Raw genomic sequence first — 24221 nt, 5'->3', positions numbered from 1 at the left:
AGAATATTTTTTAAAAATCCAACGTAATGGTGAAGTGCATATTTCCAATTCAGATATATATTTCTGTCTACTTCTCCTCTGTTTTTGCAAGACTTAAGATAATATTTTAAATTTCTAAATTGTATTTTTAATGTCTTATACTAGGAACTTTTTTTTTCAAATGTTCTGGAAATCCCCATGATTTAGACATACCAGGTGAATGGCTTCAATATAGAATAGATTTTTTTCACTGTTTTTACTGTTATACACAGCCGTAATGAATGAAATTTTTATACAATAAAGGACTTCTGTTAATCTTTAAATTACTTTGTTTTTTTCCCCAGAAAACAGGTATAATGAAATGTATGAGATCTAGCAGTTTAGAAAGCAGATTTGTGCCTATTAGGTCTCATTAAAAACTAGATTAGACTATGTCCCAATGATGAAAATTATTGTCTTGTGCCTGGTGTTGGTAAATGAGAAGTAATGATATTCTACACCAAATTTCTCAGTCTGAATGGGGTGCCCATATAACTGAAAACTCACTTTTGTAAATATAAAGATAATAAATGACAGAAATATTCTTCTCTAATAAAAATACTATTGTAACAAAAATATATTAAGCTAGAATAAAAAATAAAACATCCCAAAAAATTTAAAAATATCTTACTACCATTTTATATTTATTATTTTATATCCATTCATATTCACACTATGTTCATTGGCTTCTGTTGAGTAGCCGGCGGATACACGAGGCAGACACGGGACTGAAGGCTAACATTGCTTTATTCGTAGCATAACAGGTTGCCGCGGCTGCCCAGGTTGGGCTGGCAGCCCAGCTGGCGACAACAGCTGATGCCGTTTGACAGCTCCTTTTATAGCAGCTGTCAAACGGCATCAACCAATGGGAATGATTGGTGCTCCCGCCCGAAATGCGGACCAGACTGGGAACTGTAGTTGTCAGGGACACAACAGCTTCCATTCAATGAATAGATACCATCTTAATTTGCTTAGGCTACACCCACTGAATTCAGAATCTCATGACAGATTTAAGTCTTGTTTGGCCATTGCAAGGAATTACTAAATTTGAATCCAACCTATTTTTTTCCATATTTATTTTTAAGCCAATACAGTTCACAATGTAGCAGTTGATATAAACCCTCATGCAATTTAACATTTATTGTCTTTTACCATTTCCCAAAAAACAGCCACCAACCTGGTCTGGTTATAGTGGCACTTCATACATGACAACAATTATGGATATGTACTACAAGGCCTATAAGGCATTGCTGCAGACACGAAGAGGTAGGGCTTAGGAAATTCACACTGATCTATTGCACACCTCAATTCCCAATGAATGAATGAAGGCAAACCTTGAAGTAAACAAAGATTTTGGGAAATACCTTTCAAAGTATTTCTTTTTCTCCCATTCCCTCAATATTTCCATTAAATCAAAAGTCATGACAACATAACAAGTTAGATTGCCAACTATTTTATATAGAGAGAAATGTTGGTTACATTTTGCACAAATTATAGCTCTTGGAATGTAAATCAGAATAATTGTCCAAATCAGTGATTGTTGAAACTGATTTACAAAGATCGAATAAAAAAATGTAACAATTTTTGTGGTCGCACTAATCCCCAGAGCACCAACTCTTTTTCAAAAATTTGGATTGTCAGTTACTGTATATATAGTGTTTATATTAACATACTGTTTGAACAGAGAAAATAGATATTTAAGATGAAAATCTGAATTTGGTATATTTCTGCAATGCCAAAGTCATCTTGTTTCAAGTAAAAACAGATGTTTGCTTAAAGTGAAAGTCCATCATTTCTCTTAATTATGTTCACTGGTTAGGCCACCAGGAAAATCCATATGCACACACAATGATCCAATTAAAATCAAAGCCCTTTCAAAATAAAAAATGGTATGGCCCCCATTAAGACAAGCAACATCTTAATTCTAGACTGTACTATATTACATCCCGTCCCCTCCAAATAAAATGGATTCTGCTAACCATGGCATCTTCAGGTACTTACCTAATATAGTCAAATGTATTTCTGTAATTAAAATTCAGAATCTATAGCTTTGAACCATTAATGACTGATGAGAGGACTTTTAGTAATGCAAACATTTAAAATGCACCCAGGACTGGTACCGATCTATTGGCAGTTCAAACCTACCCAAACCTGAACAAGCAATTGTAGTTCATCCTGCTGTACCAATGGAACCAAAATACCCAAGTCTTAAGAGTAAACTTCCAAAAACAAAAAGAAAAGTAGTGTCTCTGAAAAACAGCCCTTTATTTAAAAATTATACTCAAGAGTGCCAGAAAAAAATAATTTAAAACTATAGATGCTGGTCACATGCCCATCACCATTAAGCATTGTTCTTTTATTTCATTTGTTGGTTCTGGCTATATTTATAGATTTTATACATGAAGGTCTCAGCTTTAGATAGATTATTCCCAGCAGATCTGTCAGCCTGAAAAAGATCTTTGTTTTTTGGTTAAATAATCACAGATTTCAAGCATGATCATAATATGTAAAAAAAAAAAAAAGCAAAGTCATTCTTAGCTTCTGCCCCTCAACTAACGTGGAATATTTTTTGCCATAGATTGAGGAACAATCTGTGACCAACTGTCCACTGAAATTTAGATTTAGATAAAGAAAAAGAATCTTTTTAACGTTCTTTTGTCCTCCCCCTCTTTAGTTACATGACCACATGAACCTAAATAAAATTGTAAATAAGCACATGAATACATAAATGTCAGTGTAAAACAGGCCTATTGATTTCTGTAGAAAGTTAGCACCCATCCCTCTCCTAGAAGAAAGAAATATTTTGAGAAATATTAAAAAGGCAGAATATTATCTTTCCCTGGATGAGAAATGGAGAAACATGCTCTTGGAAAGCAGCCCCCAATTTCCCTAATAGCCCCCAGTAGATGTCAGTACTTAAGAGATAAAGAGATAGATAACTCTATTTATAAGCAAATTCCCTGCAGCAAGATCTGAACAAAGGTAGGATTAGCCCCCAGCCACAATAGAAATTGCCCAACAAGCCCTCTCATTGCATCAGCAGACCAAACTTCAACCAAACTTAGCTCAAACTCCCAAGATTTGTACATGGCACCATGGGAGTTTGACAACAGCCAATAGAATACATGTTTTTGCACAGGAACAGGAAGCTCAAGTTCAAAGACCAAGAGAAGGTATAAATAACCCCCACTCTCAACTCCATGTGGTCAGCTGTCCAGAACCACCTATGTTGCTTCTGCTTCATCATTAAACCATCTTTCCAATCAGCCTCCATGTTTCCAGTATCTTTCTCCTGGCTTGAAACTGAACCAAATGGGATATTTCTTCCAAACATTCCCAAAAGAAAACCATGGCCGCACTTTGTTAGTCCTTGAATGGGACATCATCAGAAAATATCAGGCTGTAGGCTAGAGCAGGAACTTGAAATAACATCTTAGCAGACACAACAGAAAAGCATTTCCGTATTTTTACTGCTAAAACTGTACGAATAGGTTCCTATGAATTAGGTTGACTCAAAGGAGATTTTATATTTTTAAGAAACAAGTGCTAAATAGCTGAAGGAATAGAACTTCCTAGATTTCCAGACTGATTTGAATATACACCAAATAATTTTTACAAGGTCTGAAATTAATAAGAGTTAACAGTAGAACATGTGCCAACATATAGGATGGATTTTTTTTTTTCAGTCATTCCCTTCTTATTAAAGAAGTAAATCACCCTGGAATAAGGTATAAAAGGACAATTTATAAGCCAGATGTTTCTCCTTTTTCTCCACTTTTTTTCACTTTTTTTAATATATTGTCAGTCACATCATTCAGCCTCTTTCCATGTGTACCCGCTGTGATCCCATGCACACTCACAGTAGGTGAAAAAGCCATAAAACAGATTCTCAAACTATCGTGTTCAGACATTCCTCTTAGCCTGGGATTCAATCTAGGCAAAGTGATGGGTATTAATAGTACACACTCCAATTGAAATGATAGTAATGTTCCGTAACCAAATTCTTTATAAAGGTTTCACATGGAGTTACATCTACTTAAGACTCCAGAAGAAGGAAGACAGAAATTTAGAGACACTCTTAAGGTCGGCCAGAAGGCTGAGCAACCTCTGCATGGGATTAGGTAAGCAAACATAGGCATTAGAGAATAAAGGGCAAAAAAAGGTAAAATAGTTTTTCTAGTAGTACTTGGTGATCGGCTGCACCATTTTTGCCTTAAAAACATAGGCCTGTGTTGAGATAAACACTAAAGCTCTTCTTAATTGCAAAGGAATTAGAATTTTGCCAGAAGGGAAACATGTTCTGTGCTTTTACCCTTTCTTTCCTTCCTTAACATTTTAAAGAATCCTTTGGAACAGGAGTGTCAAACTTGCATTGTCCTGGTGTCGTCACGTGACATATTGCAACTTTTTTCCTCTTTGCTAAACCAGGCATGGGCGTGGCCAGCAGGTGACATATCTGGCCCTCGGGCTGCAAATTTGACAGCCCTGCTTTAAAAGGATAAAATATCCTTGCCTGCCTATTAAATGCCTCCTTTCTGGAAAACCAAACAAGATGATGTTGAATTAGGGCTATCATATATGGACTTCAAAATCCAAAAGACCAGTAGATAGCAGCAAAGGTTTCAGTAATTGCTTAAAATCTCATTGCTGATATCTAACGATCACCTTCATATTAAGCTCCAGCATCCTTACGACTTTCTCCTCCATTTTTTTTTCCCTCCATGATAATCTTCTGGCTAGACCAGTCTGACAAGTCACGACTAGATCAAAATCATGTAGTCATTTTCATGTCTTGGTCTATCAATCTACCCAGTACTCCATCCCTTTAATGCAGTGGCCCTCAACCTTTTTCGAACCAGGGACCGGTTTCACGATTATTTATTCTTCCACGGACCGGTACCTGAGTAATGTGAGACTCCACCGCCATCGGGACGGCTCTTCGTTCGAAGCCACCACCCCCTTCGACGAAACTAAGGCGCGAGCACCCAAATGCCGCTTTCCAACTGAAAAACCAGAAGCACTTTCCAACCAAAAACCCAGAAGCAACTGAAAACCCAGAAGCGCTGTCAAAACAAGATGGCGGCGCCCAAGCTTTGCGGCCCGGTAAAAAATGATCCACGGACCGGTACTGGTCCAGGGACCGGTGGTTGGGGATCCCTGCTTTAATTAACTTGGTTCTACTTATCATTTTTCTACGTGTCCTGTCCTCTTATTACTGCTATATTATTCCATACTCCTAAGCAGTAGGAATCACTTCAGAACTGACAAGTTATATATTTCAGTAATTGGACTCATGTTTTGACATACTATCATTGGTAAATCTCTTGAGTAATATTTATTATATTTTCTTATGTTGTATTGTATTTACCCCGAAACATACTTCCCAGATAGCAAGATATTTTTTTTTTTGTCTTTATTCATAACCAAGATGGTAAAGAAATAAGAGGGGTTGGGAAAGGCCAGTCTGGTCTAATAGTTAAGGCACCAGACCAGAAAGCAGGAGACTGTAAGTTGAAGTCCTGCCTTAGCCATGAAAGCCAGATGGGTGACTTTGGGCCAGATAGTCTTTCATCCCAGCCCCACCTCACAGGGTTGTTGTTGTTGTTGTGGGAAAAATAGGAGGAGGAAGGTTTGTTGGATGTGTTTGCTGCTATATATTTTAAATAAAGTGGAAAATTCTGGATCACAAACAGAATTACAAGTTTGGGTTGGCCTGATCTGGTGTATATAACTACCTATGGTCTAGAGTGGTAGAAAAGCTTTTCTGAAAATAGTCATATGGAGAAAAAAGAAATAGACCGATGAGAATATCCAATTCTTACTTACTTTTGAGACATTCCAGTTGCAGTACTGCCTTTAAACACAAGAGGTTTCCAAAGAACAGGTGGCTAAGTGCTGTGGCCATAATATCTGCAGTTTGTGGATTTATGTGTGAAAGACCTTATATGATGGCAACATAATTCTATCTTCACATTATCTCTGAGAGGGGAGATTCTTTAAATCAGTGGTTTCCAAACTTGGCAACTTTAAGACTTGTGGACTTCCACTCCCAGTTTTCTCCAGCCAGCATTCTGGGAGTTGAAGTCCACAAGCCTTAAAGTGGCCAAGTTTGGGGACCCCTGCTTGAAATAGTAATGAGTATTACTTCAATTACTTCAAATATGAGTCCTTCGGAGGCTGTTTATTCTTCTTCGTAAGGTCCCAAAACTCTGACCCGAGTCCAGTCCTGATGGCATCACTGCAGTGGTTATTTTCTCTCTCTCCTAAACTTTTTGGGTATGCCAGCAAAAATATTCCCTAAGCAGATGGTGTCCTGGCTTTTTGTTCTGGAACTGCAGTAGCAGGTGTTGAGAAAACTTTCCATCCTGTTAATGCCTGAATGTGGAGCTATCATCCTTCGAGAAAACCACAGCAAAGAGAAACAGCCTCAGAATTCTCCATTTATCAGAAGGAAATGTTCATAAATGCAACTCCTTTCATGGAACTGATTAATATTTCAAACAAATGAGCAGCACACCAAAGAGAACTTGCTGTTTAGAGCGAGGCTGTAAATTATGGGGGATTACACCAGAGACAGGTTTGGGAAATAAACCACACTTTTCAGATTGGCCTGGATGTCCACATCTCCAAACAGTTTATATTTACATTCTAATTTATCTGCTGCATCTAGCCAGGTTGTTTCAATCTATTAGCGCTGAATGTCTGGTTGAGGTTGCTTATTTTTTTGTAATGAAACCTTTGGCATTCTTAGCTGAGGCCCCCTTTATCCCTTTGTTGTATACAAGAAAGACGGTATAAAACTTGCTCTTGTCAAAGCACATAGAGTCAAGAAAAAGATAGCAACAGCAACAAGGCAACAGTTCAGAAATAGTTTCAAAGCTGGTTTTATACCTCTATAAATGTTGGGCTCAACTTATGACCACAGCTTGAACCCCAAATTTATGTTGGTATGTGAGAAATTTGCTAATTGAATTTCCCCGTTTTATGACTTTTCTTGCCATGTTTGTTAAGTGAATCGCTGCAGTTGTTAAATTAGTAACACGGTTGTTAAGTGAATCTGGATTCCCCACAGACTTTGCTTGTCTGAAGGTCCCAATAGATGAGGGAACACACGACCCCAGGACACTGCAACTGTCGTAAATGTGAGTCAGTTGTCAAGCATCCGAATGTAGATCGCGTGACCATGGGGAGGCTGCAAGGGTCATAAGTGGGGGGAAATGGCACCGGGTTAAAAAGCCAGAGATGTGAATTCAAGTCCTGCCTTAGCCATGAAAGGCAGCTTGGGTCAGTCATTATCTCTCTTGTTATAGTGTGGAAAATACGAGGAAGAATATATTGGATATTTTTGCCGCCTTGAATTATTTGTAAAAATAATAAAGGCAGGAAATAAATAAACAAACAATAACTTCGAAAGCTGCCTAGAGAACTAAGGCTTTGATTCCCTTATTAGCATGCTATAAACCTGCTCTCGTTTTCATGACTGGTTAAGTTCATAGTCCATTTTGTTCCACCTGCTCTTTAGGCTTCATTTCAACTGCTTCGTCTCTCCTAGCTCCTCATTAAGCCATACAATCCTCCTGGACCATTCATCGGAAAGGAAAGAAGCGTTGTTATTGTTTGGGTTACAAAATACCTATTCCGGATCTTTTAAGTGGCTTCTATGTGAAATTGTGAGCCTGGGCATGCAGTGGTTCTAACTCAACCAAACATTAAGGTTGAGAGAGAAAAATGGAGAACTGGGATGGAGAAAGGAGTCAGATGAAAAGCTTTCCCTGAGTGGTTGGCTGGATCCCTAAATAAGACCATTTCCACATTATAAAATATTTTACAGATTCTCTTGTTTTATAGTAATTCATTAAAAAAAAACAACTGAACTGCTTCTAAGTGTCTATTTTTTTTTTTTACAGAAAGTTGATCTGAGTAGAAAAGCCTCATGTTATAGTGGAATGACAAACTCCGATATAAATGCCACTCAATGAGAAAAGATACAATGCACGTAGAAAAATAGAAAGGTAGAGAGAAGACTATGCTGCAATTTTGGAACTGATATGCAACTTGTTCTGAACATAGGGAGGTTCATTTCCATGAATCCATTTAAACAACCCTAAAGACAGCTAAAAATCATATCTGACATGTCCATGCTGCCACGGCTTCTACTTCCCCATTGTTCAAAAGCAATCTGCCATCATCTTCAAAACACCAGCCTGGGGAGATAAAAAGGAATAAAATCCTTGCTCTTCCTTGCCTCGTTGCAGATCCTGCAGTATCAAAACTCACAATTTCTCAATTCCATGCAAAAAAGAAAAAAAAAATTTGTCTGATTCCTGGGCCTCACTTAAAAATCCCATTGGTTTCTAGGAAGGGGAGGTGACAAAGCTATCAAGCCACTGTTTTGTTCAAAAGGCGTGAAATCTAAGAATCACAGAGGTTGTAAAGGCAGGGATTATAGAAGAGTATGACAATTGCTTGCTGATAAGTTCCCTTGAACTCAGAGGTGGTATTCATCAGTTTCTGACCAGTTCTGGTAAATTGGTAGCGGAAATTTTGAGTAGTTTGGAAAACTGGTAAATACCACCTCTGACTGGAGATTTTACAGTGTTCTTCCCCTGCCACACCCACCAAGCCACACCCACAGAACCAGTAGTAAAAAAATTGAATCCCACCACTGCTTGAACTGCAACATTTTTCCAAGGCCAGTTATTGCAAATAGTTATTGCTGATGAGCCAGGAAAACAAAATCAAATTGCATAATATCCTCTGGTGGGAGTTTTGTCTAGAGCAAGATTTATTACTTAATTACACTGATTGTATCAATGAGCCTTGAGCACTTAAGGGGCATTGCAGACTAAGATTCTGAAGCTGGATTTTGAAAAGCACCAACAAAGCAAGAGACTTCTAGAAAAATTAATCAAGCAGATAGTCATTTTTTAGGGTAGAGTCAAAAAAAAAATGGGGGAAAGATAAACACGTGGCTAGAAGAGATGATAGGGAAACATGTAGATTTTGAATCTGAATTGTTTTTTATTAGGTATAATATCAGAAAAATTAGATAAGAAAAGTTTGTATTTAACATTACATATAACAGCAGCAAGGATTATATTCACACAACATTGGGAAAATGAAGAAACACCATGAGATGAAGAGATAATTAAGAAGATACTAGACTGGGTAGAAATGGATAGCTGACACCGAAAATTAAGCAGAAAGAAGACACGGAATACTACCAAACATGGGATCTATTTTACCAGTGGTTGGAAAAAAGGGGTGGAGATTGAGTATATAATCAGCATTGTTAAGCAAACAACATGATGTTTAATAAGCACTAAGAAATGTGATTAATAAAAAAATCAATTTAAAAAAAGTAAATCTGATTCAGAAGTTAATTCAACTTGGAAACCATTTTGCAATTGTAATTCTCTATGGTTGTGAAAGTTGGGCCTTTGTCATCTATGCAGGAGCCTTCTTTACCACCACAGCTCAAGCAAGTTGATTTTCTGCCTGTCTTGCTTTTTTAAGATCCAACTTTCACAACCAGAGAGAATTGTAAAATGGTTTCCAAGTTGAATTAACTTCTGGATCAGATTTACTTTTTTAAATTGATGTTATTTATTTATTTATTAAGCTGATATTTATTCATTGTACCCAGAGGGAGAAATATCCCCCGTTACCTAGGATCGAATTCACAGCCTTCTGATTGTGAGGCGAGAGCTCCACCTTTTGGCCCCTGCACTACTCAGGAAATTCCCCCATATGACATAGTTAAAGTAAGTGAGACGCAGTTTCGTTATTTTGCTTTCCAGTGACATGTCTAGTGTTATGTGCTAAGTGTTCTGTATTTGTATTTGCATTCTTGTAACCCTGTGTTCTGATTGGCTAAAACACACAGCACTCGGATTGGTCGAGTGTGCAGCACTGATTGGCCGTTACGAAGCAACTGCGATTGGCCGAGCCGATCGCGGGTGATTCGAACGACTGTCATTGGCTGCAGCACCCTGTGCAAGATCAATATAAGCCGCCGCCGTTCCAAGCCGGCAAGCAGATCTAACTTGAAATAAAAAGAGCTTTTAAAAAGTCACTGCCTCGTGCTTCTTCTTGGGACCGATCGACCGACTTAACACTAAGTTTGGCTCGAGGTTCATGATTTAATTAGGGCAATCACTGGAATTCTGACACAAGTACTGGAGCACATAACTGAGTAAATATCAGCTGTGAACTCTGCGTTGGTGACAGGAAGGGCATCTGGCCAGTAAACACTCAGCTCCATTCAGTTGCAAGCGATGTATGGAGTCATTGAAAGACAACAAAAAATATGGGGGAATTTACTGGAGAAAGCAATTGTGTTTGAAAGAGTTAGGGGTAAATGGAAACCAGGCCATCAAAGAACATAGTGGCTGGACACCAGCTAGACTACAGCATAGAAAAACCTCAAAGAAGATATGCAAGATTGGAAGGTATGCATAGAATCGCCAAGAGTTGAACACAACTGAGTGGATATCAAAATCATCACCAGCTTTGTCCAACATCCAAAATTTAATTTCCTCTTAACATAAACATAATTGCTTGGATACAAAGGAGTATAATTCTTAATCTCATTTTGCCATTTACATTGTGCTGACCACTGCTGTTGATGTGCAATTTTTGCTTGGATGTTAACAGTGTTTTGGGTTTTTTTTTAAAAAAAAATGCTGCAGTTATTCGGTTACTTAAAAAAAAAGAAACTAGTGAAAATTTAGAAAGTTTAACCTCATTCAAATCTGCCTGTAAACTCCCTGTTTATCCACTTTTGTGCTTTGTTTTCCTTTTGTTTTCCATTTTTTCCATTTGAAAAGAACACAAACAAGCAAAGATATGATCAGATCAGTCCAGTCATCCAATCCCCTGCTTCACTGTTTCCAAATTGCATATTTTAATGGCACATAATGAAACTGGTGTTATCTTTTTGAGAAGGAGGAAGAAGAACTAATATTTGTTACAAAAACAGAAGCAGTGAATGTAGAAAGCCTGCATTTATCGAGGTTTCAACTTTTATATGTCCCTCTTTTTAGAGAATCAGACTGTCAAATGCCAAAAGGGACTATTAACAGCCTCACAAAACTTCCTTAAACTTGATGAGTACAGTTCAGGATGGGAGGTAAGAAATTTTAGTGGATTAAAATCAGGATGCTTTCTTAAGCTTTGTTTCCTAAACATTCATTGACTGTTGAGCATCATGGATTGTTACTAGCTCAGACATTTTTTAAATACTTCAATTAGCTTTTATTTGAGTTTTTTTGTTCATGTTTCCCCTCATAAAACCTTTAAGCAGATTAATTGTGCCTGTGAAGTTTGTTTGTACGTACAGCTGGCTTGGCTTCAAGTTTGCTTTATAAATGGGATGTCTGAAATATATCCTCATAAAACTGAAGGGTGGATCTTCAAACAAGCAGTTCTTTATCAGAACAGAGATCCAGATTAAAGCAATAGGCAGAAACATTGTCCATATCTTTAAAAGCACTGCTGTGTGTGTGTGTGTGTGTGTGTGTGTGTGTTTGCATAAAGGATCTATGCAGAAAGAAACTAGTTTATCTCATAAATTCATTTTAAGAGAAGACAAGAAAAGAAAGAGTTTGTTAAAAAAAAACATGGTACCTCCTAGGAACTGAGTAATCCCATAATAAATGCAATAATAATAATATAAATGGGTGCAGGAACTGTTCTTCTGTATATTTTGGGAGTAGTGCACTGCGGGATGATTTTCTTATTAGTTGGAAAGGATGGATGAGATTTTAGACCAAAGCAAATTCTGACTATAAAACCAGATCAAAAAGGCTTTATTTTGAAAGTGCACCTTTAAAGACCATTTGAAAGATACACTGTTCAGCTGTTAAATGTCTTGTAAGTTTTCCAAGTTCTTTAGTGAACTTTCTTCATAAAATCTCTATTATTTCCACCAAGATTAATGAGAGAGTTATTTTAAAAAAATCAAAAAGTTGGAAAGAGTTGCTATGATTGTGAATAAGGGTCATCACACTACATTACTTCGGAATGTTTTTATAAGTTCTGTGGATATAACTATTTTTGGATTCAAGTAGACTCCAGTCTGTTTTTCATCTTTCCCTGATATTTGTCACCCTCCCCTTTTCCGCACAGAAAAGCAAATAAAAATTCTATTGACAAAATAATCTCTGATGCTATATAACAGCACAAATGTATAGATCCACCTTTCCAGGCACTTGGGACAATACTGTATCTTATTGAACAGTGCTGCACTTTCCTTATGGCAAAGGCAGAATTATTTGCAAGTCATTGTTATTATTTTATGTTCTAGCATACTTTATTAATAAAAATCAGACGACTTATCTTGCCCCAGTCTCATTTTTACTGTGGACTTTCTATTATGTGAGACTAGGAGAAAATAATATGCTCTCAGGAACCACATAGACCTGGCATCATCTCAGAAGCTACTCAGTGAGAAAACTAATAAAGGTAAGCAATTGTCTCTGAATCTTGTCCATAGTAGTTGGCAGTACTTGGCCAATCCTCAGTAAGATAAATTAAGCTAATCTAACAGCATCAGGCCAGGATAGGACTTCAGTGGAAACTACAGCTAGATTTAGAGTTATTGCAACTACACATAGGCATCGCCACATACCTACACTGCGAAGTGGTTGATGGGTAAGTGTAGGTTGCAGATGGCTGCAGAAGGCCGATGTGCACACCTCCCAAATCCCAACTGCGCCTTGTGTGGAGGTGTAAATTCTGTGTGCTGATAAGTTGATCTGACTTCCTGTTCTGTGTCTTTCTGAGCATGAAACAAATGTTAGTCTTTTAACAAAGTATGCTATTTTGTTCTCGGTATGAAACAAAACTTGGCTGTTTTCAGAAGTGTCATTTTGAATATTTAGACCATTCCAAGCACTCTAACTCAGCTGTTCTTTTATGGCTTGTAATTAGGTTGTCTATTTGCAACCATTTCCAGACAAGTCATTAAAAAGCTGTGTTCCTGGAGTTATTGATCTAAGCTAGATGGCATGCAATGGAAGTGGAACTCTGAAAGAAAATAAGCAATTAAGCATTTAATTAGAAAGAAGACTGATTGCAGTTGATTTTCAACCACCCTGCCTGGTACACTACTGTTCAAAATAGAAAAAAATACACATGGGTAGATGGGACTGTTTTACTCTTGTTGTACTGAGCCTTATTTACTGGCAGGCAGGTAAACACAAAGATACCTGCATGCTTATATTAACCAATTTCATATGCAAGTGTTGCTAAGGGTCCTGAAGTTGGTGACATCTAAAGATATTGAGTACAATTTCGGCTAGTTTGCTAAGTTTTGTCATCTACTTGTACTCTGTGCATTCATTCATTGGTCTGGAGAAATATTTGCACGCTGCCCTCCAGAAATTTTTACAGCTGCTCATCTTGCTGATGTTAAATTTCAACAAGAACTTAAAAATGGTGGCCTGCGGTGATTTGTTGTGCATTCTGTTCCTGCTTCTGATTTTTCTTATTCATGCAAATAAGAAGTCCTCATGCTCCTTCTGTTGTTGTTGTTTGTTTGTTTGTACCAGCAACTATCCTAAGTACAAACTGAGTTAGGAGAAAGAGAAGGAAGAGAAGACAAAGAAGAGGAAGAAAAATGGTGATGATAATATTGACGTTTGGTTTTGATAAGTGGGCTGTCAACACTTACAGAAAAATTGGCCAAAATAATTGTAAATAATACAGTTCTCTGGTTTTCTTCAATAGTGGCACAGTGGACATACCGTGCTTGTAATATGATGAGGTCAGATTCGTCTCATGACTATACGTTTTCTTTAGGAATTTGTAGTCTTGTATCATCTCATGCCATAGTGGTCAGCTTGCAAATTAACTTCTTGGGTATTGTGTTCCTGAGCCTTCTACACAAGAAACCATTCTATGTCTGTGAATAAAATTGCATGGCAACTGAATAACCTATGCTACCCTAAGTTTTTGAGTGTCCATAATACCTCCTAATTTTAACCTTCAAAAATTCCTATACAGGTAGTCCTCGACTTACAACCACAATGGAGCCCAAAATTTCTGTTGTTAAGCAAGACAGTTGTTATGTGAATTTTGTCCCATTTTACAACCTTTCATGCTTGCTAAGTGAATCACTGCAGTTGTTAAGTTAAGTGAATCTGACTTCCCCACTGACTTTACTTGTCAGAAGGGTGTAAAAGGGGATCACATGTTCCGGGTCAGTTGCCAAGTCTCTGAATTTTTATTATGGGGAAGCTGCAAAGGTTGTAAATGTGAAAAACGGTCATGTCACTTTTTTCAGTGCCGTTGTAACTTTGAACGTTCGCTAAATGAACTGTTGTAAGTCGAGGGATACGTGTAGTTTAGTGCAGTATACAAAGGTCTACTTATTGCTGAAAAAATGTGCTAGAAAGTGAAGAAAACCAGATCACAATTGTATTAGTTATAATCATGATCGTTTGCGTATTGAATACTGGAATCTCAAAAGACATTTAATAGAGTCAGGAAGCAAAATTATGAAAAGGCAGAATGATGAATTTTGTCATTCCAGCTGAACATTACATAGCCTCAACACCCAATCCCACCACCACCCAGCACAGATAAACTCTGTGGCCAAAACACTAATCACCAGAACCAAACGCCTGGCAGACAAGACACACATAAAGACTGAACTATGCACCCTGACTAAAGTACTGACAGCCAACGGCTTCCACAAAAGCAAAATCACCGTCTTGATCCACAAAAACACACTGAGACATAATGGAGACCTAGAAGATGAACAGGCCTATGGAACAGCTGTCCTGCCCTACCTAAGAGGTACTACAAACAAAATCAGTAAGATACTACATAGGCATCACATCAAGACTGCCTTCAGAACAGACAGAAAAATAGCAGCCATCCTAAGAAACCCCAAAGATAAAATTGACCTAGAAAACCAAGGCATATACGAAGTCCCCTGTGCATCATGCCCAGCCACATACATTGGACAGACCAATAGAAGAATAAGTACCCGCCTGGATGAACACAAAAATGCAGTCAAAAAGCTGGAACACACTTCCTCGCTAGTCCAACACATGAAAGCCACAGGTCATAGCATCGACTTCAAAGGCACCCAAACCCTAGCCACTATAGAAAACCCCAGCTAACAGAATTATCAGAGAAGCCATAGAGATTGAAAAAAGACCTGAAAGCATGAATAGAAGAGATGACTCCACCAGACTGTCAATCATCTGGAAGCCTGCACTCACAAACAAAAAAATCTCCACACCACAAGCCAGGCAAACACCTGGGCACAAACAGATCCCCCCTGATACCTGCAGCTCAAACACACCCCAACCAGGCACCCAGATGAAATCTAACTTCCTAACTAATGATAGCCGTCCATTTACCCGGAGCCAAGCTGCACTAAAGGCCTCCAATAAAGTAACACAATGTTGCCAGCCAATCAAGATACAAAAAGAGCCAAAAAACAGACAGAAGATATTAGAAACACCAATCAGGCAGAACACAGCAAACTCCAAGACCAATAAACACAGACCAAGACTCCCAACCAATCAGGATGAAGAAAAAACCATTCTGGCACAGCAATAGGCTGCCCCAAATTTAAATCTGAAACCACTGTAAAAGTCTGACTCACAGATGAACACTATACACTATAGCCTGATGATGGCAGATGAGATTCTGCCGAAACGTTGCTACAACTTTAAAAGCACAACTGACGTGGGAAAATACCCGAACAAAGCTGAACGCCATACATACATACATACATACATACATACATACATACAGTGATGTCTATTGCTGGTCTAAGACTGTAATAAAGTTATATTCTATTCATATTGTAAATGCAACATTCTAGATTGCACATGATTATTTTTCACTATCATGACCAACCATAGAGAATGCCAAGAGATCTATGTGCTTCAGCATACATCTTTACATCCCTAGACTTTATTGGATAGAAAAAAGAACATGCATCATTTTAAAAAATGACCTTTCAAAATAAATCATACTAAAAGAGAAGCATTGGCATTCTTTAAGGCCACAATTACAGCCGGTAGGTTGGTTGATCAATGCCCAACTCATCAAGCAGATGAAATTCTTTAAATAACTAGGCATCTTCTCTTAACCATCTACCTGCTAGTCTATTCAGACAAAAGATTTTACAGTAAAATCTCCAAAAGCATCATTGTAATCATTATATTTGCAGGCCAATATGATCACAATTCTATCCCAGCAACTATTAAATTATTTGAAGCCAATGTTCTGGGTTTGATCCTATGAAATCAGTTTTATGAATTGTAACTGAAACTAATTCCTGGTACTTTTGTGGAGTCACACATGACTGAGCAACCATAACTGTTCTCTGCCAGAACACACCCAAGCAGGGGTGTGCAGAAAGTAATAAAATAAAATAAAATGTGTAAATTCAAAATAACCATTCTGGAGGTTTAAAGCACGATGGTCTATTGTGAAAGCTCCCTCAAAGCATACTTTCGAACAATTAGGCAGGAATATTTCTTAAATGGTTTACTGAGATATTTGACTATGTCAAGTTGTACATTCTAGGTTTACAGATAATTGTGGAGTAAATATTTGTTAAATGAAGTAGTTTACATCTGTCTTGGACCAAACCAATCCTCCTGACAGTAAAACCATTAAACACTTGCAAAATTTTGCTGGCCATGACTGAGTTATGCACTTTTGGCATGCGCACTTTTTGAACTCAAGTTACCGGGCTGATAGTTTTTTAAAAAAAGTTCTTTTTATCTGCTGGGTTTCTTTCAGTTATACAATTGTTGCCCGACAGAAAAGAATAATGGAAATATATGTTAACCACTTCATATTTGATGCATTTTCATCCAATGGCAATTATTTCTCCTTGGGATTCAAATTTTTTTTACGACCGGTTCTGTGGGCGTGGTTTGGTGGGCGTGGTGTGGCTTGGTGGGTATGACTTGGTGGGTGTCAGGGGAAGGATACTGTAAAATCCCCATTCCCTCCCCACCCCACTAACCTGCTTTCCAGCTCTGTTCTCCTGTGCAGAGCAACCAAAGAAGACCGAGCCAATCAGCTGCGACTCGGGAGGCAGAGAATAGATGGGGGCGGGGCCAGTCAGAGGTGGTATTTTCCAGTTCTCTGAACTACTCAGAATTTCTGCTATCAGTTCTCTAGAACTGGTCAGAACCTGCTGAATACCACCTCTGCCTTGAACCCTTAAAGGTTATCAGGTACGAGCAGGTGCTCCTGTCCAAGACCTGTTGAAATGAACTGGGAACTGGGCAAAAGAACTGGAACAGTATGTGATATGCGATTTTCGTGGAGGCTTGCAGAGAAGATCTTCCAGACTCAAAGAAGCCAAAGCAATTGTTCTGAAAAGAAAAAAAGAAAAAAAGCACAAACCTCACTCAAAACGGGGTGGGGGGGCAGTGGGGGAGCACATATCTACCAAAATAATAGTTCTCTACCTTTGTTTGAAAGATTGCAGATGGTCCTTGCAGGAAAAGCCCTACCTCCCCTGTATCTCCCACACATCGTGGCATGACTACAGAGGTTAGAGATCCTTTCAGCTGGGGTTTGGTTGTTTTTTTTTTTAAAGCCAACTGTGGGGAAAGCCTTGTGTGCTTGCTACAAGCTTTTAAAGCAGAAGTGAACAGGAGGGGTGTTCCCCAACCCGTTTTAATGTTTCATTTGATCTCCTGAGAAAAATGTATTTAAATTATTCTTGTATGCATACAAGGGCAGCTGGTAGAACTCCAGGAAAGTGCTTCCTAATAAAACAATAGTAAGCTCGTCACCACCAGGGATAAGTCTATGACCAGTGTCACTGATACACAAGACAGAAGGCTCTCATCCTTCCTGTGGCCTGTTTCAGGGGAAGTGGGATTAAAAAGAGAAAAGCCTTTTTCTCTCGCTACTCGGCTTTTTGGAATGCACTCATGGGCATTCAAAATATGCATTTTGAAAACAATTTATGGAATAAATTGGAACGTTAATCAGGGAATGTATACAGCACTTTTACAACTCCTCCTTCATTGATATCACCCTGGTAATATATTTGCTTATTCTGTTAAGACAGTGTCTATCCTCTGATCCTGCTGACTAATCTTCTAGCTGCCTTGGGTCTAGGATGGTTTGTTTGGGAATACACAACCTGCATAACTGGGTAGTTACTGCCAATTTTGCTATGCTAATCCATGCTTTGATGTAAGGAGATAGGAAGCCTTTATTTTGTCAATTAAAATCTGACAGGGTAAATATACAAGACATAGATATGACCGGAACCAAAAGTGATGAAGCCAACATTCATTAAATCAAGTATAAAATGGTTGAAAGGTCTTCATGAAATGTAAGTCAGACTACATTTGGCCTGGATCCAAGACTTCCCAACCTCCTTGCCCTTTGATAGATTATTTTAAAGTGTTATATGAAAGGCTGTCTTTGAAGGCTATTAGACCACGGAAACGAAGCTATTGTATGTTACAGAGGGAGTCCTCAACTTACAATCACAACTGAGCCCAAAATTTCTGTTGCTAAGTGAGACATTTGTAAAGTGAGTTTTGCTCCATTTTACAACCTTTCTTGCCACTGTTGTTAAGTAGATCCCTGCAATTTGTTAAGTTAGTCACCTGGTTGTAAAGTGAATCCGGCTTCCCCATTGACTTTTGTCAGAAGGTTGCAGAAAGCGGTCACATGACCCCAGGACACTGCAACCATCAAAAATCAGAGTTAGTTGCCAAGCCAGGCATCATGGGACCATGATGGGACGATGGGGATGCTGCAATGGCCGTAAGTATGAAAAATGGTCTTAAGTCAGTGCTGTTGTAAGAGAGAGACAGAGAGACAGAGACAGACAGTGACAGAAACAGAGAGAGAGAGACAGAGACAGAGAGAGACAGAGACAGAGACAGAAACAGAGAGACAGAGAGACAGACAGAGAGGCACACAGAGAGAGAGAGAGAGAGAGACAGAGAGAGAGAGAGAGAGAGAGAGACAGAGACAGAGAGACAGAGAGAGAGAGACAGAGAGAGAGACAGAGAGAGACAGACAGACAGAGACAGACAGAGACAGAGACAGAGACAGACAGAGACAGAGACAGAGACAGAAACAGACAGAGAGAGACAGAGAGAGAGAGACAGAGAGAGAGAGAGACAGAGAGACAGACAGAGAGGCACAGAGAGAGAGAGAGAGAGAGAGAGACAGAGACAGAGAGACAGACAGAGACAGAGAGAAAGAGACAGAAAGAGAGAGAGAGACAGGCACAGAGAGAGAGAGTTAGAGACACAGAGAGAGAGACAGAAACAGGGAGAGAGAGAGACAGAGAGACAGAGACAGAGACAGAAACAGAGAGACAGAGAGACAGACAGAGACACAGAGACAGAGAGAGACAGAGAGAGAGAGACAGAGAGACAGAGAGAGAGAGTTAGAGACAGAGAGAGAGAGAGACAGAAACAGGGAGAGAGAGAGAAAGAGACAGAGAGACAGAAAGAGAGACAGAAACAGAGAGACAGAAAGAGAGACAGAGACAGAGAGACAGAGAGAGAGAGACAGAGAGAGAGAAACAGAGAGAGACAGAGACACAGAGAGAGAGAGAGAGAGAGAGAGAGAAAGAGAAAGAGACAGAAAGAGAGAGAGACAGAGAGACAGAGGCAGAGAGAGAGAGAGGCAGAGAGAGAGAAACAGAGAGAGAGAGAAACAGAGAGAGACAGAGAGAGACAGAGAGAGATAGAGACAGAGAGACAGAGGCAGAGAGAGGGGGGTGGAGATTTATATAGGAAACAAAGACAGAGTGAAACCATGGGCACATTCAGAGAGGGGACCAAATGGAGTCAGTGACACCTTTATGGCTCATATCAGCAAAAGGATTTACAGCAACCCTGTTGTTGCTTTGTACTGTAGCCGTAGACTGCTTCCATCAATTCTATATCAATAAATGTCTACCAGATAACCGGCTCAGTATTCCTTCAGGTGTTGCAGCATTTTACCTAGGGAATTTTTGCTTATTCTCTTTCTATGCTAGCTTCAAAACCAAACCTTTCCATCTCAGCATTTTAGTAAATTGGGTTTATAAAGGCAGTCCTCGACTTACAACCACAATTGAGCTCAACATTTCTGTTCTTAAGTGAGACATTTGTTAAGTGAGTTTTGCTCCATTTTACAACCTTTCTTGCCGCAGTTGGTAAGTGAATCAATGCAGGTGATAAGTTAGTAATCCAGTTGTTAAGTGAATCTGGTTTCCCCATTGATTTTACTTGTCAGAAGGTAGCAAAAGGGATCTCATGATCCCTTGGGACACTACAACAGTCATAAATGTGAACCAATTGCCAAACATCTGAATTTTGATCCCATGACCATGGGATGCTGCAAAGGTCGTAACTGTGAAAAACTCTCATAAGTCACTTTTTTCAGTGCCCTTGTAACTGAATGGTCACTAAAAGAACTAAGTCGAGGACTGCCTGTGTTATAGTGCTAGAATTGGTCTTCATATTACTTTTTCTCCTCCCCTCCTCCAGCACCTTTCATATTAGTCTGCTTATAGATGTCACACAACTGCTCCAAGGAATTCTTGGATTCAATATAAACACATACTGTTCTCTTGAAAAAATGTTGATGGAAAAGAAGACAAGAGATCTAGCAGAGGGGAAAATATTGGAAGGAAAAGACAGGGAAAAGCATTCATATTTGACATTTATCTTGGATCACTGCCAGATATTTTACAGGGGGCTGCCATTGAAGAATCTAATTCAGAAGTAGATTTCCAATATTGTACAACTTGAGGAGTAGAAACAGGCTTGGTTTAAATTAAAAAAAAAATCAGGGATACTTATTCATGACTGGTAGAGTAGATTAGGAATTGGAAACATTCCCCAGGAAATGAAAATATTCCCCCACCCTATAGATGTTTCTTTAAATTAGCATCGCTATTCCTTAAAATATACATACATACATACATACATACATACATACATACATACATTTGACAAGTTGGAATCAATACCATTTAAAAAATGGTATAGCTTACCATTGATGGTGGTCATCATGGCCATCAACTGACAGTCAATCTGGATTGACAATCTTGGGCATGCAGAGATGGAGATCCTTTACTCCGTGCATACCCCATAATAGAAGGGGCACAATCATATATTTATCTCTTTGGCTCTCCAACACCATGTGGGGCTCACGACAGAACTTCTTGGTGATCACTCCATTACAAAAACTGAAGGGCCTTCTTCTGTTTCTAATCTCAGTGGCCTCTAATGACATTGCCCCGAATGAATGATGGCTCTCTGGAGGAGGTCAACCCAAAGCATTCAGCTGCAATCGCCTAACAGTCTCCCTGGCCAGAAGCCAGCTCCTTTTTTGCATAAGATCTACCACAGCTGCAGCAAAACAAGTTGCAGGTGGCTCAATGGGCAGCAGATCACACAGCCTGCTGGGTCTGCCCCTCGGCAGCTAGGAGGGAGTTACCTATGCTGGCCGATGGTGGCTGTAAAGGAGCAGGAAATGCCTGACAATCTTGATTAAGAACTTACAAGTCCTGAACTTTCTGAAGGAAAGAAAAAAAAAAAAAGACACATTCAGAGGCCTTGTATTCTAGTGCTCTGCCTCTCGTTCTGTCTCGATCTGCCTCCCTTGGCACAAAGACATATTTCCATCTTTCAGTCCTTGTCCTGGAATTGTATCAATGATGGTGATGAAGGTGGTGGTGATGATGATGATGACAATGATTGCCATCGTACAGTCATCCAGATGTTCAGACTGGGCTGAGCATTTTTGTCTACCCGTTGAGTCCTTTTCAAACACCTGGGATAGGCAGATATCATGGATGTTTGATGATGTTACCGATATCATCACAGGATGAAAGCTGTTCCAAGTAAAGCCGCTTTTGCAATTGATTGATGACAAATTTGATTTGGCCACATGATCAAAATTCAGATGTTTGACAACTGACTCATATTTATGACAGTTGCAGTGTCCCGGGGTCATGTAATCCCTTGTTGCGATCTTCCGACGATCAAAGCGAATGTGGAAGCCGGATTTCCTTAACAACCTGCTACTAACTTAACAGCTTCAGTGATTCATTTAAGAACTGTGGCAAGAAAGGTCATAAAATGGGGCAACTATCTTGCTTAGCAATGTAAATGTTGGGCTCAATTGTGGTCGTAAGTTGAGGACTATCTGTATACTGTAATTTTAATTGGGTTTAGTTTAAATTAAAGCAAACCACGTTTTGTCCCAGATTCATCCATTTTTCCATAATCTGGATCATTCCTGGAATGTAGCATTTGTACATTCTTACGTCAAGAATAGTGGGCCATGCACACCCTGTAAAAGACAACCTTACCTGAACTGAAACTGACGCATAACTAACTTCAAATAGTTCATACGGTGTTAGAATCTCAAGAAGTAGTAAATTTCAGAATGAACATCGGTGACTTCAGAAAATCTCTTGCTGGATACTGTACTACAGGTTCAGTAGCAAGAAGGAAGAATAAGAGCAGCCTAAGGAGTGGGAATGTTTATAAACACATGAATCAAAAGCTACTTTGATCTCCAGACATAATTCAAATAAGGCACTTGATATGCGATACTGGTCTGTAGCATGCAAGTCTAATAAAAATTTGTCTCCTACATATATCTTTATACATATGAAAGAAATAGCGTGATTAATAAGCACCAAACTCCAACAGCCTTGGACATCGGTGTATTATACTACTCTATTAAATTATACCAATCTGTATTTTATAATGAGGAAAAGATACTTTTGCAGCCATCTATCAAAATAAACTCAGGAAATACTCCATGTTATCATCATTTTTCTTGCTTGAAGAAAACTGAAGGAAATGTGAACCTGATATGAAGAATGCTGTACTTACTGCTATGAGCAAATGTGTTTTTATAGGTGCACCAAATATTCCATCTTTGTTTCACTTTCAAACTGATGAAAATGTCAGCCACGTTTCGTGTTACTTTGGTAGCCAGTATTGCCTCTTCCCTCCCATCATACATGAACCCCCTCCCATTATTAATATTTCTTTTTCAAAGAGGTATTAGAAGTTGCTTAATAATAAAAAAATATAGAATTGCATCTACAAATATTTATGGTACTCTTTAGTATTGTAAGGGATGAAGAACTCATAACTCTAGATTATATGTTAATATTATGAGTCGAGGTTTGTACATGCTGTTAGGTCACTGTACCACCAACATTCTTCTACAATAGGGTAATGCATGTGTACCGAATCCTCCTCATTGTTGAATTAGTTGTGATTGTCTTATTTATTTCACAAATGAAAAAAAAATCTTGTTGAGAAATATCTTAGAACAACTTCATGGTCTCTGTCTAAAATCCCTAGTGGTACGGAATATGTTGACTTTTCTCTCCAAAGAATGGAAGGGAACTAACAATCTCAGAGTGTGAAATGCCACATCAGGTTGCCATTCTCCTTTTTACCAGCTTTCAGCCTTTACCAGCCTTTCAGATCAAATGTCAAACCTCAATTTTGGAAAGTCTCCAAAGAGTGGAGTGAAGAGAGTTGTATAGTCTAAGTGTGGTATCTATATTCTGTCGCAAATGTAGAGAAGCTCTCATTTAACTCTTTTAATTGTGGCAGGTGGAGTTGTTGGAAGGAAGGAAGGAAGGAAGGAAGGAAGGAAGGAAGGAAGGAAGGAAGGAAGGAAGGAAGGATAGGAAGGAAGGAAGGAAGGATAGGAAGGAAGGAAGGAAGGAATAGAGATAGATAGATAGATAGATAGATAGATAGATAGATAGATAGATAGATAGATAGATAGATAGATAGATAGATGAAGGAAGGAAAAAAGAAAGAAAGAAAGAAAGAAAGAAAGAAAGAAAGAAAGAAAGAAAGAAAGAAAGAAAGAAAGAAAGAAAGCAAGCTAGCTAGCTCTGTCTGTTTCCAACAGGGTTCTTAGTTATGTTAAAACAATCTGTGGACAGATGACTCTGATCAAACAATTAGGTTATCTTGTCTAGCTTTATTTTTATGACTGCCAAAGCAAATAGTTATGTAGTTTTCCTGGACAAAAGGATGCCTGAGCAATTTGATATTAGCAGATTCCAGAATGAAATTATCAATTCTGCATTTTTGGACTGTTGTGTGAATTGGAAGTGAGCATTCCACCAAGGGTTTCATTTGGTTCAATACACAATGGATCACTTACACACACTTAAAGATGCTTGAAATTATTTCTAAGGTTAG

The sequence above is a fragment of the Pseudonaja textilis genome, chromosome 1 (assembly GCF_049901715.1).
Source record: "Pseudonaja textilis isolate UNSWEBS1 chromosome 1, rPseTex1.2, whole genome shotgun sequence".
NCBI lineage: Eukaryota > Metazoa > Chordata > Lepidosauria > Squamata > Elapidae > Pseudonaja > Pseudonaja textilis.
Note: the sequence above shows the minus strand (reverse complement) of the source record.